This window comes from Talpa europaea, assembly GCF_964194135.1.
Source record: "Talpa europaea genome assembly, chromosome: 16".
NCBI lineage: Eukaryota > Metazoa > Chordata > Mammalia > Eulipotyphla > Talpidae > Talpa > Talpa europaea.
This window is the reverse complement of record NC_140084.1, coordinates 16,335,870-16,351,655: the sequence shown is the minus strand read 5'-3', so window position 1 is coordinate 16,351,655 and position 15,786 is coordinate 16,335,870.

Sequence of the window (15,786 nt, the reverse complement as noted above, 5' to 3'; positions counted from 1 at the left end):
ATTTAGTTTAAATTAGTCCAAACCCTAATTCCACAGATTTTTAAGAATTAAGAGTCATTTCCGAGCTACCCCCATTGATATGAGTCACCCCAACAGTTATTACCTCACCTTTCTCTTGGCTTCTGAGCTCACAAGCACCTGCATGTGACTTCAAATTCTACCCTTACCAACCTGAACAAGAAGCTTACATTTAAAAGAGGTTTCCAAACTAAATTCACTCATCTGAAACATTTTGAGAGCTTTGGCTTCACCAACCGGTTAATCATTAAAGGAAGTGGTAATGGAGTAACACACAAGGCCATCCCCGGCTCCATCTGCCTGCATACACTCAGGCCCAGGAAGATCAGTTCCCATCACTAATGCCCAAAGAGACCTTCCTTTTTGAATATTCTTCTCTCCTAAGTGTGGAAGAATATTCTTCTCTCCTAAGTGTCCACCCATAAGAAATTCTCAGGACAGCTGCCAAGAAAATAAAATATTTCTCACCACTTTCTGTAGTAAAGCTATGGGTTCAGCACAGAGAAATACTTCAAACAAAAGTGACTAAAAAATCACTGAACTGAGCTGCCAACGTGAGAGTACTTTCAATATTAAGGATAACTTGAGCGCTACCTAGCTAACTCAAGTGAAATTAAGGGAATTGGGTGTAAAGCAGTGGTGAGACAGCTCTTAACCCAAGCAATGGTGAAATAGTTCAAAATATAATCAGGAGACAGTGCCCGAGTCAGGTTCCAGGAAATTTCTTTCCAGTTAGGGTCCAGGATGACAACAAAGGCCTGAGCAACAAACATCCTTCCCCCCGCCCCCATCACTGTGGTTTCTCCAGGCCAAGGGGGAAAGAAAGGGCAGGAGCAGGTTACAGGCCTCCTCTAAGAGTTGACTAGGGGCCATTCATCTGAAGGAGGTTTCTTTACAACAAAGTCTGTTTGTTTCATTTCCCCCAAGAGCCCTGGAGACTCTGTGCCAAGACAATGACTCACGACTCCCAGGCTTTGCTCTGCTGTGGGAGACACTCTGCCAGGCCAGTGCCCTTCTCCTTGGGGAGCAGAAGGGAGACTGTCTTGCTTTGGGTCCATATGGGCTCCACAGGGTGAGCATGGGCGAAAATGCAGCACGGGGAAGCTTGCATAGGGGAGCCTTAGCCCCAGGTTTTCTTTAAGAGTTCAAACATCATCACTTTTAACAGGAGTATGATCTGCTCCTATGATTTCCACTGGGAATCTCTCAAAGTGATGACCAACCTTGAGTGCAAAAACATGGATTCTCATGCTGCATGGTGTGAAAAACATCCCTTTTGATATTTTAGAATTTTCCAGAAAAGCTTTATCCATGAGAAGCTTTATCCAAAGCTTTATCTCTTTGGATCAGTGAAGATCAATCATAAATACTAGCAAGATATGTTCTCTGATGAAAAACTGGATGAAAATTCAACCAGTTGGCCTGATTGGGTCTCACATTCATCTATGAGATTCAGACTATACTTGCTACTGGTCCTACATGATATTTGTGAGTACTGAATGAAGAAGTAGTAACTACCACAGCAGAAAGATTCTCCAGGCCAAACAATGTGCTCAGTGCCTTATGAGCACCATGGGACCTCATCCCTCGGAAGTCCAGAAGTGCCATCTCTTTATACTCATTTTGAGGAAACAAAAGCCAGAGAGACCTAGAGAGGTCAAGTAGCCCATGTTCACGTAGTTAATAAATATCATGTCACTCAGCTCATTATTGGGGCAGTAAGACAGCAAAAGGCAAGTATGCAGCCAACTGAGAGTCGAAACTGTCTTAGAGGTTTATAAATACTTTAGAAGCAATGTATTAATTAGCAAGGGGTATGCTAATTATAAAGAAGTTTTATCTGTTCAAAAGAACGGTTTCCATATGTCCTCGACCATCTTAGCCACTAAACTTGCAAGTAAACTTGACTAGTGTTTCACATTTCCTCCCAGTAAAATATATGTCATATATTCATTCAGCGAACATGTATCCAGTACCTCTTTTGGGTACTGCATTCTGTTAGGGCTTAACATAAAATTGGTGGCCAAAGGAAGCATGAAACTTACAATCCGAGGCAGGATGGCATGCTCAGCACAGTCAACATTTGAAGGCAAAACAATCTTTGGTGGAGGCCTGCCCTATGCACTGTAGGATATTTAGCAGTGCCCTTGACCTTTTGACTCAGTTCATTGGATGTAAATAGCACCTGCCGGTTGTGACAACCAAAACTATGTCTACACTGTGCCAATATCCCTTGGGCACAAAGCCATACTGATCAATGAAGAACCAAGTTCTAGAGAAGGAGACAGTCATTAATAAAGTGTTGATAGCTATCAGCACAGGGGGCTCAGATCACCAGCTCTGATCCTGATGTTTTTTGGTAGGAGGTGGCATGTAAGTGGAAATGCAGGCTCTAGTAGAGCTAGCCAGGAAAAGCCATTGAGTGTAAATAAGCTTTGCAAATGTTATCTCAGAGGCAGAGGGTATGCCTTGCTGCTAATTGGGGGGGGGGGTGAAAGCATGATTCTGATTAGCGCCTACATCATTCAACATTCATATCAGAACTCGGGACAAAGATGAACAGTAGCACTATTTAGTGTATAATGCACACAATGCAGGGAGATGGCAGAATCTATGTTCTAGAAGGTTTAGACAAACTAGAACTAAGGCCAAAATCATGATGCACGATCAGCACCACATGCAAACTGCATTGTGTTTCAGAAAATCCATCCTTTAAACAGGGAGAACTTAACTGAAATGCAGATTTCAGAAGGCGTTGGGTATATATAAGTCAGCGTTTCTCACATTCTTGCATGGGAATCCTCTCGGAGGCTTGTTAATCAGAGATTGCTGATCCCACCCTCAGCGTTAGGGATTCAAGAGATCTCAGGTTCAGTCAGAGAACATGCATTTCAAACTCCTTCTGAAGTGATGCTGAAGATCCTCCCTTAGCATGACCCTTTGAGAACCACAGGAAGAAGCCTCAGTTTCCAAAGATGTTACTAGTAGTGGGGTCATATTCATAGAAACATGGTGTGTATTATAAAGAGATGAGAACCTCAGTGCTTGGGCTATTGCTGATATGTCAAGAAGAATACTCAACAGTTTATTTTAAGTGAGTCTTTGGGAAACTAGAAACTTTTGAAAGAAAGGTGAGGAAACTAGGATGTATGAAAAATGGCTGAAGAATGTGAAGTGTTTGGTTGGTAAAGATAAGTTATAGCAAGAATCTGGGAGCTGCATCAAAGAGCTGAGGGGCTGTACTTTGAATAATGGATTTGATTCATTTTTTTTGTTCCTCAGGGTCAACTACATTAGTTCAAAATAAAGAAAAGTCAGGGACAGAGGTTCTGATTCAACCTAAAGTGGAATCTTGTAACAACTGCAGCTCTAGCACAGCACAATCCAATAGAAATAAAATAGGAGCCATACATGCAATGTAAAATTGTCTAGCAGCCATACTATAAAAGAGAATCAGGTGAAATTAATTTTGATAATGCAAAGTATTTCCAAAATGATGTGTAATCAATATAAAAAATGATTAATGTGCTAGTTTATATCTTTTTGGTCGTACCAACTGTTCTAAATCTGAGATATGCAATAACCTGGTCCACTGGACCAGGTGGACAGCACGTCTCTCTCACCACCTCTGTGAGGCCCACGGAAGATGGGGCTCCAGTGAGGCAAAATCAGACATCAGACCTCTTGCATTTTTTTGGATTTAATGCCATTCAGGCCCTTCCATACCTACTGCAAATTAAAATGAATTTTCTACCTTTGGGGCTATTTTGAAGTTTTCGTTATGTTTTCAGTTCTGGAAACAGACTGGGGCACCCTAGATCCAGACACCACGGGGCCTCTTGCTGATAAAAGCCAGGAGAACACTCAAGTGAGCTGGAGACCATCTCCCAGGGACGTATGGGCTCACATTTTGAAAAGTCCACGGGCTTCTGGCTGGATCCAGATTAACCCATAGTGTCACCAGGGACTCGTTCCTCTGACGCCCACATTCACTTCTTCTGTCACCGCCGTTTTCCCATGTCCCAGAGAGGGCAACAGGGCCACCGAAACTCCCGTGTCACGGCCTCTGTACGGTCAGCAGTCACGCAGCAGGAGCTTCTCTTTTCAGACACGGTCATGCCTCTCTTTCGAAAGTTCCAGTTCCGCTACTTGGCATTTATCACCTGCGTTAGTACCCGTTTTCACCCGTGGAACGAACTCCAAACGGGATATTCATGTTTACCACAAGAATCAAAAGGCAGGGGGCAATTCAGGCGGCCACGGGTGTGACCTCAGCGTGGATTTATGTCAGCGTGAGTTTTACGTCAGCATGTTTTACGTCAGCGTGAGTTTTACGTCAGCATGTGTTTTACGTCAGCGTGGGTTTTACGTCAGCGTGGGTTTTACGTCAGCGTGGGTTTTACGTCAGCATGGGTTTAACGTCAGCGTCATTTTACGTCACTGTCGTTTTACGTCGGCGTGTTTTGATGTCAGCAAACCACGTCGGGAGACGGCAACCTGGAAGGTCACTATGAGCTTTTCACCAGGAGCCTTTCACCCCAGGCCGCACACTCAGCCTCTGGGCAGCAGTGGCCGCTGAGGAAGGCGCCGCGGAGGGTCAGGGCCCCGCGCCCGCGAACTGAGCGTGAAGAGACCCCGCGGGAGGAAAGGCGCCCCGGCCCCAGCGCAGTCGCCCCAGGGGGGGCCCCGGGTGTCCAGGAGCCTGAGGGCCCCGCAGGCGGGCGATGCCCCAGAGGGGTCCTGGGGGCCACAGAAAGGCGACTCCGCTCCGGAGGCCGGGGCGCCGAGGACTGTCCCAAGGGAAGAGGCCGGGCTCGGCCTGCTGCGCACGGGCCTGCGTCCGCCTCCCGCGGCCCGGCCCGCGCCCCTCACCCGTCCTGGGGTCGCGCCCCCAGGGAAGCAGGTGGGGACGCCCGTGACCTGCCCGTGCTGCTGGACCGAGGACCAGGCTGTGCCCCGAGGACCCGCTTCCTCGCCCGCGGCGCCCGACTCCTGCGCTGGCCCCCCAGGCTGGAGGCGCCACACCTGCTCCTCACCGCCCCCCTGAGCCGGTCCCCGGATTCTGGTAGGTGGAGCCGCGCCGAGCGCACGCGCTTCTCCTCCTGCAGGCCTGCGGGTCGCGGCCCCCCTCGCGGGCCCGGGGCGGTTTGTGTGTGTGGCGCCGTCGGGTGGGTTGTCTGGTGGGTCTGGGAACGCGAAAAAAATTTCCCAGATAAACAAATAGTCTTTGTGGTAATTGTTTCCTTACACCATCTCAACTGAGGAAGGGCTTCCTGGGAACGCAAGTGTGTAGTTGTGAAAACCTGGATTTGGGACTTACTGGTTCTGAAGGGTAGCACTGCTAATCAGATGGAGCTTTCTGGAATATGCATTTGGTCAGAACCTAGGGTGTCACCCTTCCAGCTTCAGAAATGGAGGTGGGGATGGACCCCCAGAGGAAAAGGAAAGGTTCGACAGACACCCTTGTTAGCCTTCCATCCAGGTGGGCATTCATGATAGAAGCGAATGGATCATTTTAGCCTGACTTGTGAATATCACCTCTTGAGACGGTCCAGTTTCTCTTGACTCTGAAGGCAGTGCCTGGAATGTCATAGGTGAGGAGCTCAATTTAAGAGACTAGGCTTGGGTGTAGGGCTGCGTGTGAGCCTTGCTCAGCCTTTGGCCAATCTGCTTTAAAAAATTGCGTCTCAGCCACTGTATTTAGAGGCGAAATGGAGAGCAGAACGAGGCATGGAGAATTTAAAGAATATATCTAAATCACACATTTCTAGGAAATTTAGAAGAGTCAAACATGAGTCAGCTGGACTGGAATCTGTTTTTCTCATTCTGTCCCCCAAACAATTCTCTCTCCCTAAACCAAGATGAGGACTAAACTCACATCGAAGATCTCTGAGGTCAAAGATGTTACATTCTTACAAGACTCAAAATTTATTTTCTTTAGATCCCTGAAAATCCCAAGCAGAAAGGAGACATGCATTTTATCCAGATACCTGCACCTCATACTCGGGGGCTTTCTTTGTGCCAGCTGCTCATTCCACTTCACCCACTAATTTTCTCCTTTTCAAGTTGTTTCCCCAAAGTTGTGCCTTTTCTCTGCTCACATGTACCTGAGTGGATCCCAAGTAGTGGATGAGCTAGAGATGTGATAGCGATATGGAAATCTTTACACATGCAATGAATTTGTGTAAAAACACAGTGTTCTGAAAATTTACCAAGACAAAGGACTTTTAGTGACACAGTAGCTTTAGTTACATAAAATAGGATTATTTGTCTCAAACTAAGGTTTATTTAAAAGTAACAGTGACCAGAAAAAATGACTTACAATGTGGCAGGGTTTCCCCACAACTTTCCAAACACTCTCTCTGCCTAATTTGTGGGTGTCTATTCATCCTTCAAGGGCCTCTAAAACCTTAATGACTCTTCTCTGAAGAGTTTTCCAATGGCTGCCTTCTTCTAGCAAGTTTTCTCAGTCATTGCAGTGACCTGGATCTCTGTGCTTAATGGAAATAGATTGTTCCGGGTTCAAATTTGAGCTCTGTTGTTTCGTATGAGGTAGTTTTGCAGCAAGCATTACTAGTATATAACTAACCAGCTGTGGGACCATTTTGTCTTAAAAGAGAAAATAATGGACTGGTTGACAGTTTGGTTTCATCGTTCCATCAAAAGGGAAAAAAAACAAACAAACAAGGCTTTGCAAACTGTTGTCTTTTTCCGGTATAGTAGTATGAGACCTGGCTTTACAGACGCATTTTTAAACACATTTGAATATTTTGTATTAACTTTTCTCGGTCTTATTTTTTTTTAAAGATTTATTTATTAATTTATACAAGCACGGGTACAGTCAGAAGCATGGGAGGGTGAGAGAATTCACCAGAGCCAGAGTGGGGAACAGAACAGGCAGATGGACCAAAATACGCTGCTGAGGGGAGCAGCAGGCGTGGCAGGAGAGGTCTGCGCGCCTTGTGGGACCCTCGCTGGCAGCCGGGATTGAACGGGTGCTGCAGAGGCTGTAGGCAGCTTCGCAGCCCAGTGCTCAATTGCTGTGCCACCAGGGGAGGCCCCTAGGTCATGTTTTATATGTCTTTTTGAATGCCCCTCATTTCTTTCTCATGCTTTTCTTTTTCTGTGGCAATACCGCCTTTCAGCTAACTAGTTTTGTGGTGAAAGTGTGTGTCCTGAAAATGTTGGCTACAAAACTCCACATAAGGTCATTTCTTGTTTGTGCATATAGAAAGTGCTTTCTAATTTCTCTGGTTTTTCACCTATAGAAATAAAAAAAAAAAGAACTAAGCAAACATGTCTTACTAGGTTACCTTTAAAAATACTAAAGTATTAACTAATATGTGAACTAACAACCCAAGTATAAAGGTTGCTTGGTACCTAAGCCCTTAATGACTGATAATAGTATAATTATTATCACGCTGTGCTGTAGTTGCTTGCTGTATGTCTTTCCTAGTTGACTCTGATCTCCTGAAGGGCAGGGACTGTGTCTTATTAAACTTTGTGTCTCAATCCAGAACATAAAGACATACATATATGTTGAAATAGTAACGTAAATGAGTATGTGAGTGTATACTGATGAAGACAGAAAGGTCAGTCCCCCATCAATCTCTAGGGGACGGTGGCCCTAGAACAGTATTATAGCATAGGAGACCTTCCATTTTCAGGTGACTGTTTAGTGCTATGTTAGACTGAATCATGTGAAATCGCTCTTTAGAAACACTGCCTCCTCCAGCCCAGGCCATCTCATGTGAGTCAAACTAATTAAGAACCAAGAGAGTCTTGAGTTAATTTTCAGTGTCTTTCAAATATCACCATGTGATTAATTGTCTTAAATATCTTCCTTGTCTACCTCCTTCCTACCACAAAGACCAAGCAGAGACTTAGAATCAAAACAACAGTGTCTGTAAATTAAAGAGGCCTGCTTGTAAATCAAACTGTAAGCCTTCTAGGCCCTGAAACCACAAAGTTTGATTTCTGCATTCAACCCCATGCCCTGTTTTTGAACTAAAGAGGCCGCCTATGTATTTTTCAACTTGAAAATAGACACACGCTCATCCCATTAATATTTACCAGTAACATCTTTCCAGAACGCTTTAAACCTAAAAAAAAAAAAATGAGTCAGGAAGTGATGAAAGGCACCCAAATCATCTCCCAGCCCAACTGACTCAGAAGCAGTTCGGCTGGGCAAACTCCCCTATAAAAAGTGGTCTATTATTTGGATTTGCAAACCTCTTCCGTATATGTTGTTAATCTCGTCCTAACCATGTTTTGTAAATACAAAGCCTGGCTCAATGGTCCCAGTGAGACCACATTTTCCTATAATGAGGGAAGTGGCATTTACAGGAAGACCTGAAACTTTCCTTTGGTAGCTTGCATTTTGTAAGTTCTGTATGAAACCTCCATGTGGGCGTGACTAATGGATCCACCTAATTAAAATTTTACAGCATTCCAGGGCTGGAGTGTCAAATGTTTGCTTCCAGTTTGTCTCCTTGTAACACTGTCAAATATGTCTCCCATCCTATCCCATCTCCCACACACACACCTTTTTTAGGGACTGTAGGCTGCATTCCAGTGTCATATGAAATCAGAATTTGGTTGACGAGGATGAAGAAATGGATTGCCAAATAGTTTTTGCAAGCCAGCCTACCTTCACCTATTTAGGAGACTAAAGGGGGAAAAAAACAAAACAAAACTCCTTCTAACCAGGATGGGATTCTATTTTTTTAATAATAAATTTTATTTTTATATTCCCCGTACAATGGCAACCCCCTTATTTTGACCCCAAATGGGGACTTGAAACCCTTCCCGTGCATAAGATCATCACTGTTGCTTATAAGTCCTTCCTCCAAAAGACTAGAATGTGCATTTAGGAAAATAAAATTTCAACTTTGAAGCCGTACTTAAATTCAGTAGATTCTGTGGACTTCAGGAAAAAGTGGTGTGCTACTGAGTGTAATCTGAAGTACATTTTTTCTTGTTATTTGTTGTATTACTGGTTTCAGAGAATGCAGAGAGACCATTTGCTCATTTCCTTGCTAGACGATGGGGACTCCCCACAAAGGGGGTAGATGGTAAGAGAATGTGTCTGGAGGTGCTCAGCAAGAAGGGGAAAGAGAATCCAGTTTTAGTGTTGATTGAGTCTCAGACTTGAAACAGAACACTGTGGCTTCTGGCCAGTGGACTCTTCCACAGATATCAGAGACCGCTTCTTGTACATAAATGCTTAGCATGGACACATATCAGTCAGGCCTGAATGCTGCCTAAGCTGAAAAATCTTCTGATTCTCAGACCCCAACCCAAACCTTATGGGTCAGAATCTGGCAGTGGAGCTGGGAGCCCCAGGACAAGCCCTTTCAGCCTGAATGTGGGTATCCTTGCCTTGGGGCTCTTGGGAGGATAACTCCACACAATGCTGGGGCTGGAGGTTGCCAAAACAAACAGGGCCCTGGGAGTAAGTGACATGGAGAGCCTTCCCAGGGAGCCAGCTCTTCTGCAGCAGGAAACTTGTTTTCCTTCAGTTAGAAGACACCTGTGGGCACACAGAGACTCACCCCAGGCCGGAAGAGCCCAGGATGGTTCTTCTAAGAGTCCAAAGCCTTCAGCAATCCCTCATTTTTGGAACTCTTCTTCTGGAGCCTTCCACTACACCTTCCACTAACAACCCACTCCCAAGAATGTGCTCTAAATATACTAGCACAAACCCTCATCGGAGTCTACCTCCACAGAAATAAACAGATCTGCCCTTGCAAACAGACATTTGTGGGCATATGATTTGTGTGTGTCCATCTGGCGTGTACTCATATGGCCACATACACATGCCTCTCTGTTTCTGCTTGTCTACATGTCTTAACACAGAGATGCTATGCCTCAGCTCTTGCTGAGACAGACTAACCTCCCTTCAAAATATTTTTCTTAATTCATCTTAGGAAAATCACTAACCACAAACCACTCTGAAAACCATTTGCCTCCAGAGCTCTATCCTTATGTGGGAATCTGTTAAATCCGTTGCAAATGGTTGACTGGAGTCAGAGTAAAATGAGATTGTCAGAAATCTATGATGCAACCAAGCAGAATTCCTTGGCTGTGGTTCCCTCCTGGTCCCCGATCCTGGGATGAACCCAGCACCATGTTGGACAAAGAAATAGAGCAAATATGGTAGAAGCAATAGGCACTGGAATCATGGTCCCACAATCAGTGTCTTCTGCTGACACTGGCTGTATGAACTGGGGCCAGTTATATGACATCATTAACTCTGAAGTTCCTTTTCTGTAACCCAGAAGTTTATGAAGAGTAAGTGAGTCCATCTGTGAAAGTACCGAGCCTGGTAGGGTACACAGTAATTGGAATTGTTTGCTAACTTGGCCTGGCAAAGTACCTATATCCCATAGACTTTGGATTCAGAAAGTTATTGGCTTAAATCTTGACTCTCCCACCTATTAATTGATTTTACACGAAGCTTCTTAACCTCTCTGAATCACAGATTACTCAGAATAAAAATAACCCCACTGCCAAACTCACAGGACTCTGGGGAGAATTGTCGTCGTGTTAATGTATCCTTCTTTATGGGGAAGAAGGCTAAAACTAAGTGTTTCCTCCTTGGGGGGGATTCCCTCAGGAGACTGGATTGAGACAGGGAATTTGTAACTGTGAGAGATTCATTCTTGTAGCACAGGTTTTGGAATGATATTTGTGAAAAAGTTTATTCCTGCCTCTTGTGTCACCTGGACTGAAGGAAGTGTCCCCTTCCCTGGGGTCAGGTTTTGGATCAAACCTCTTCCTACAAAGTGAAGAGAGATATTCCCTTGAGCTAGGAGAGATTCATTTCTGACAACTTTTGCTTTCGTAGACAGGGAACCGACAACCTTTTGAATCTGGTGAAATGCATTTAGTAAATAGTTAGAACTAAATTGACCCATTATTCTTAGCTATATATCCTTGGACAGTCGAATTAATCCCTCTGAAACCCTACTTTATTTTGGAAAATTAGGAAAAGACTGCCTGTTCCACTGGGTTTTCATGGGATTCCCACCTAGTGGCATATTGAGTGTAGAGGTAACTGTTTTCAGTGAGGGACAAAAGAGGACTTGCATCGGATGTCTGCATCTTCACCCTTCCTGATCCAGACACAGTCAGTGGTGTCTCAGGAGTGACTCCAAATTTAACAACCATCGTGGCTTAAGGACTTAGCTGCTAATTGGAGACCAAGATGGTTGTGAAATAAGGGCCTTAAAAAAAAATTCCTGATTTCTCAGAAAGTTAAAGATAGAATTACCATATGACCTAGGAATTCCACTCCTAGATGTACAATCAAAAGAATTGAAAACAGATCTTCAAATAAATAGTTGTACATGACTGCTTATGGAGCACTATTTACAATAGCCAAAGGGTGGAAACAACCCATTGTCTTTCAATGGCTGAATAGACAAATAAAATGTGCTCTGTTCACATATGGGAATATTATTCAGCCATAAAAAAGAAAGATGCTGCAATACTGGGGTTCCTAAAAACATGCTAAGTGGAAAAAGATATAAAAGGTCACATATTGAATGATTCCATTTATGTGAAATAAGCAGAATGGGCTAAATCCATAAAGTCAGCAAACCAATTAATGACTGCCAGGGCCTGGAAATGGGGAATGAGGAGTGACTGCTTAATGAGTGTGGGGTTTCTTTGGGGGTGATGAAAATGTTTTGGACTAGATAGTGATGAAGGCTGCCCAACATTGCAGATGTTTAAAATGCCACAGAGTTAATACACTTTAAAATGGTTGCTTTTGGTTATATCAGTTTTACCTCAGTTAAAACAATAACTCCCAAGTCAATGTGTGGGTGTCTTGATGCCAGAATGAAGAAAATAGAAGAAAAAGGAAGCAGAGATTGTCAAAGCCCTGATTAAAAATGTGCACTTTGAGGGCAGGGCGGTCTCCTAAATCTCTTTAATTAAGACAAAGAAGGCAAGAGCAATGGGGGAAGGCAGTTCAGCAGACAAACGGCAACTGCAAGAGACGGGAGCCAGCGGCTCTCAGGAAGGGTCAGCCACTCGGACTTTTTCTACGGTCGAGTTGACACGTGAAGTGTGCAAACACCACTGTTGTTTCCTTTGTTCCCTCTCTCCCCGGCCCTCTCTACCAGCTCTCAGCTTGGCATGCGTCCTATTTTCCGAACAGCAGCTGTGCACAGTTGAATAGTAAATCAAACACCCTAAAAAACCGTTGTTTTAAAACAATGTCTCAGATTTCCCAGATATTTCATTTCTGTTTTCCTTCCCGACAACCCTTGCGTCCGACAGCAGTGGTAGTAAGCTCATTCAGGTAGTGAGCCTCTATCCTGTTCATAGGCAATTCACTAGTGAATTCCCATTGAGAAGTGGTTTCGGTGGCAGAATTTACAGGCAAGAGGAAATTTCAGGCTGAACCTGCATGGTGCTAAGGAATCCTGTCGTTAACAATTGCTCTTGAAAAGGAAGGGATGGGGTAGCCAAGGTTTTCTGGGGATACATGTCCCCAGGTGAGCCCCAAGTTCCAAGGATATTAGTCTCATGGGGCTCCATCCCCTGGACTCTGCAAGCCACTCTTCAGAATCCTTTATTGGCAGCCCCTAGCAAGGCTGTGCAGGTTACAAACTCAAGGTCTGGGTGGGAAAGGGGTGGGAGCATTTAGGGTAAAAGGTGATGGTGAGTACTCCCCCATCAAGGCTGTGCAGGTTTTGTGGCAAGTCCCACATACATGTACAAATAAGCACACACTCACAAACCCAGGCAATAGGGGTGTCCAGCCCTGCCCCCAACTTCACTTACACTTAAGTCAGAGTTTCCCAGCCACACACTACTGACATTTTAGTTTGGTCATCTTTGTTGGGAGAGTTGTTTGGGAAACCCAGAAAAGTTGGGTGACTTCACCAGAGTCACAGAGCTTATCACATATTCACTCAACAAACATTAACATTAACCTGTGTACTATATGTTAAGCATTATAATAACCAATGTCAGCAAATATATATTTAACAAGATGTCAGTACCGTATATAAACAGTACAGAACAAGATATAACTTCTCACAGTGGAGAAGACAAAATAATCATGTAAACTGGCGTTTCTGAGTCTGAGCACTGAACACTTGGGACTTGACTGTGCTTTACAGTGGAGGCAGCCCTGAAGATTGTAGCATGTGAGCTGCGTCCTTGGCCTCTCAGAGATTCTAGTAGCATCCTGCATAGTGACAACCAAAATGCCTGCACCCATTTTGCCAAATGTCCCCTACAGGTCAAAATCATCCCCTGTTGAGAATCACTGACATACAGGGGATGTCAGAAAGCAACCTGGACTTTGTCCCTCTAGGTGCTTGTGGTAGTCCCAGAACATAGAAGTGTCAGACATGAAATCACAGCCTATGAATGAAAGCAGGAATAAATCCAGACAGACTCTTTCTTTTGAAATTTTGCTCCATGATCTTTCATCCTTTCTTCTTCTGCCTTTCTTGTTTATCCCTCTTTGTCCTTCTGGCCTTTTCTCTCTTCTCATCCATACCGAGGCATACACACACTGGTGGACACAACAGCAAACACACGGATGCTCCGAAACAGACACGCACCGAGCAGCATACTGCAGGAAGATGGATGCAGCGATCAGAAACGTGTCTTTGACTCAATGCTCTGAGAAAATAAACCATAGCACACCCAACCTGGCAGACTGCTGGATGGAGCCTGTACCAGAATTATCAGCCGACTTTTGAGCCTCTTGGCACATGTCAATTTGCCACAACTTCAGGGTATGGGACCCTCACCACAGAGTCACCAGGAATCCTGAGTTCAGGCCAAGGAACTTTGGGATCTTTTGCATCAGGATAACATTTGTAGTGAAAAAATAACATTAAAAGGCCACCCTCTTTCCTCTCACCAAAAAAGAAAACAAAAACAAAAACAAAAACCACAGCCACTCTGTGGTTGAGAAGCCCATATAAAGTGGTTCCAGTCTCTTGGCAAAGATTATTGAAGGCTGGCAGAACAGCTAGAGATGCAGTTCAGAAAGCATCATCTTTTATTTGCCCAGATAAATATGATACTTGCTACATAAATTTGAGGGTACTTTGTTAAACATTTTATATGCTGTACTGCACCCAAAAGACCATAACTGCCTTTAGATTGAGGACAGTGATTGGGAAATTGTAAACCAGGCAAGTAAATAAATTACAGTTACTTATTTATTTTTAACATGCTTTTCTAGAGGTGCCACAAGGTCTGTCCCAGGTCACACACACTTGGCAATCTGAAATAAAAAGTGACCTCTTAATCAGAAATAATTGAACCCCTGTTCATTTTCCTCCTGGGCTGCAGCTGAACACCTGTCCATCTGCCATTCTTGGTGAAGCAGAGAAGGTCAGGCCACAGCACTAAAGCAACTTGTCCACCTCTTATTCCAAACTCTGCACAAAGGAATTAGGAGGCAAAATCTGACAAAGGCATGAATTCAAACTCCAAACTGTATTTGAGTAGAAGGAGGGAGCAGCTCATCCTTGGAAACCACATGCCACCCCACACGGGTGTTGAGTCTAAGAAATAAGCAGAGTTTAGAATTCTTCCCAAATGCCAGCTCATCTCTCCTGTGGTTAGAAGTAAATGATGTCCCCTGAACTGCTGTAGTCTCCAAAGAATCCTTCTTAACCTTTATAGGTTCCCCTGCTCTTGCCATTACCACTAAATAGCATTTCTTGGGTGTTTTGTATGTGGCGGGTTGTGTTAACCACATGACTACTGCTCCCCTAAATCCCATGAAGTGCTGTTGTTATCCATGTAATTTAGACCTGGGAAGTTTAGGTAAATCTGCAAAGTTAAACACGGTCAGTAAGTGGTGGCAGTGGGACTTCAATCCAGATCACTTTCTGTCATAGCCCAACTCTCTTTAAACTACAACTGTGTTATTACATGTCGATCCTCTGTGTACTTCACACTTCATTCTCCACACAAGATTCTCCCATCCCCTCCATGGCTTTAGTTACCACTTCCATGACAACCATCAAGAATATTTCTGCTTCCACAACTATAAACCAGAGACAGACTATAGGGATTAGGGTCAAAATAACAGGGGTGGGAATTTTATGGGGAATATAACCAAGGTGAAAATGCATACATTATGCAAAAATGGAAAATGTAGAAAAAATATAAAATAATTTTTTTAAAAAAAGAGAGTATTTCTGCTTCCAGGCCAGCGCCAGTCTGTTAGTCAGGGCTGCCTGAATCATGGTGCTTGAACAGCCAAGCTCAATGGGTGGAAAATTCCACACTCAATTAGTGATGCCTGCTGTGGGTGCAGAAGTGGAGATTTATGGCATATATGCTGCCTACCTGCCAGCCTCTGTCTCTATGCTGATGATTGTTCAATTTCCATTGTTAATGAATACTTTATCTTCTGAACTCCAGGGCCACATTTTCAACTGCCTATTAGATAGCTCCACTGGGATATCTCACTGGCATCTCAAACTCCTCAAGGCTGGCCTCTTTAATCATGGTCCCTAACTGGATTTATAAAATAGTTATCCACATAGGACTCAAGCTGGAGACCTGAGAGTTAAGCTTAGTTCTCTCTTCTTCATTCAGTATTCTAATCAATCACACCTCTTTTCCATTCTACAGTTCAAAACTTTTGAGAACCTGCGGTTTTTATCCCATATCTGCTCCTTGAGGTTAGCATAGGCCCACATTTACATAATTTCAGTCTTCAGCTAACTAGTGCTCCTGTATCCAGACTTGTCCATCCATTGTCAAGTGTTCTTT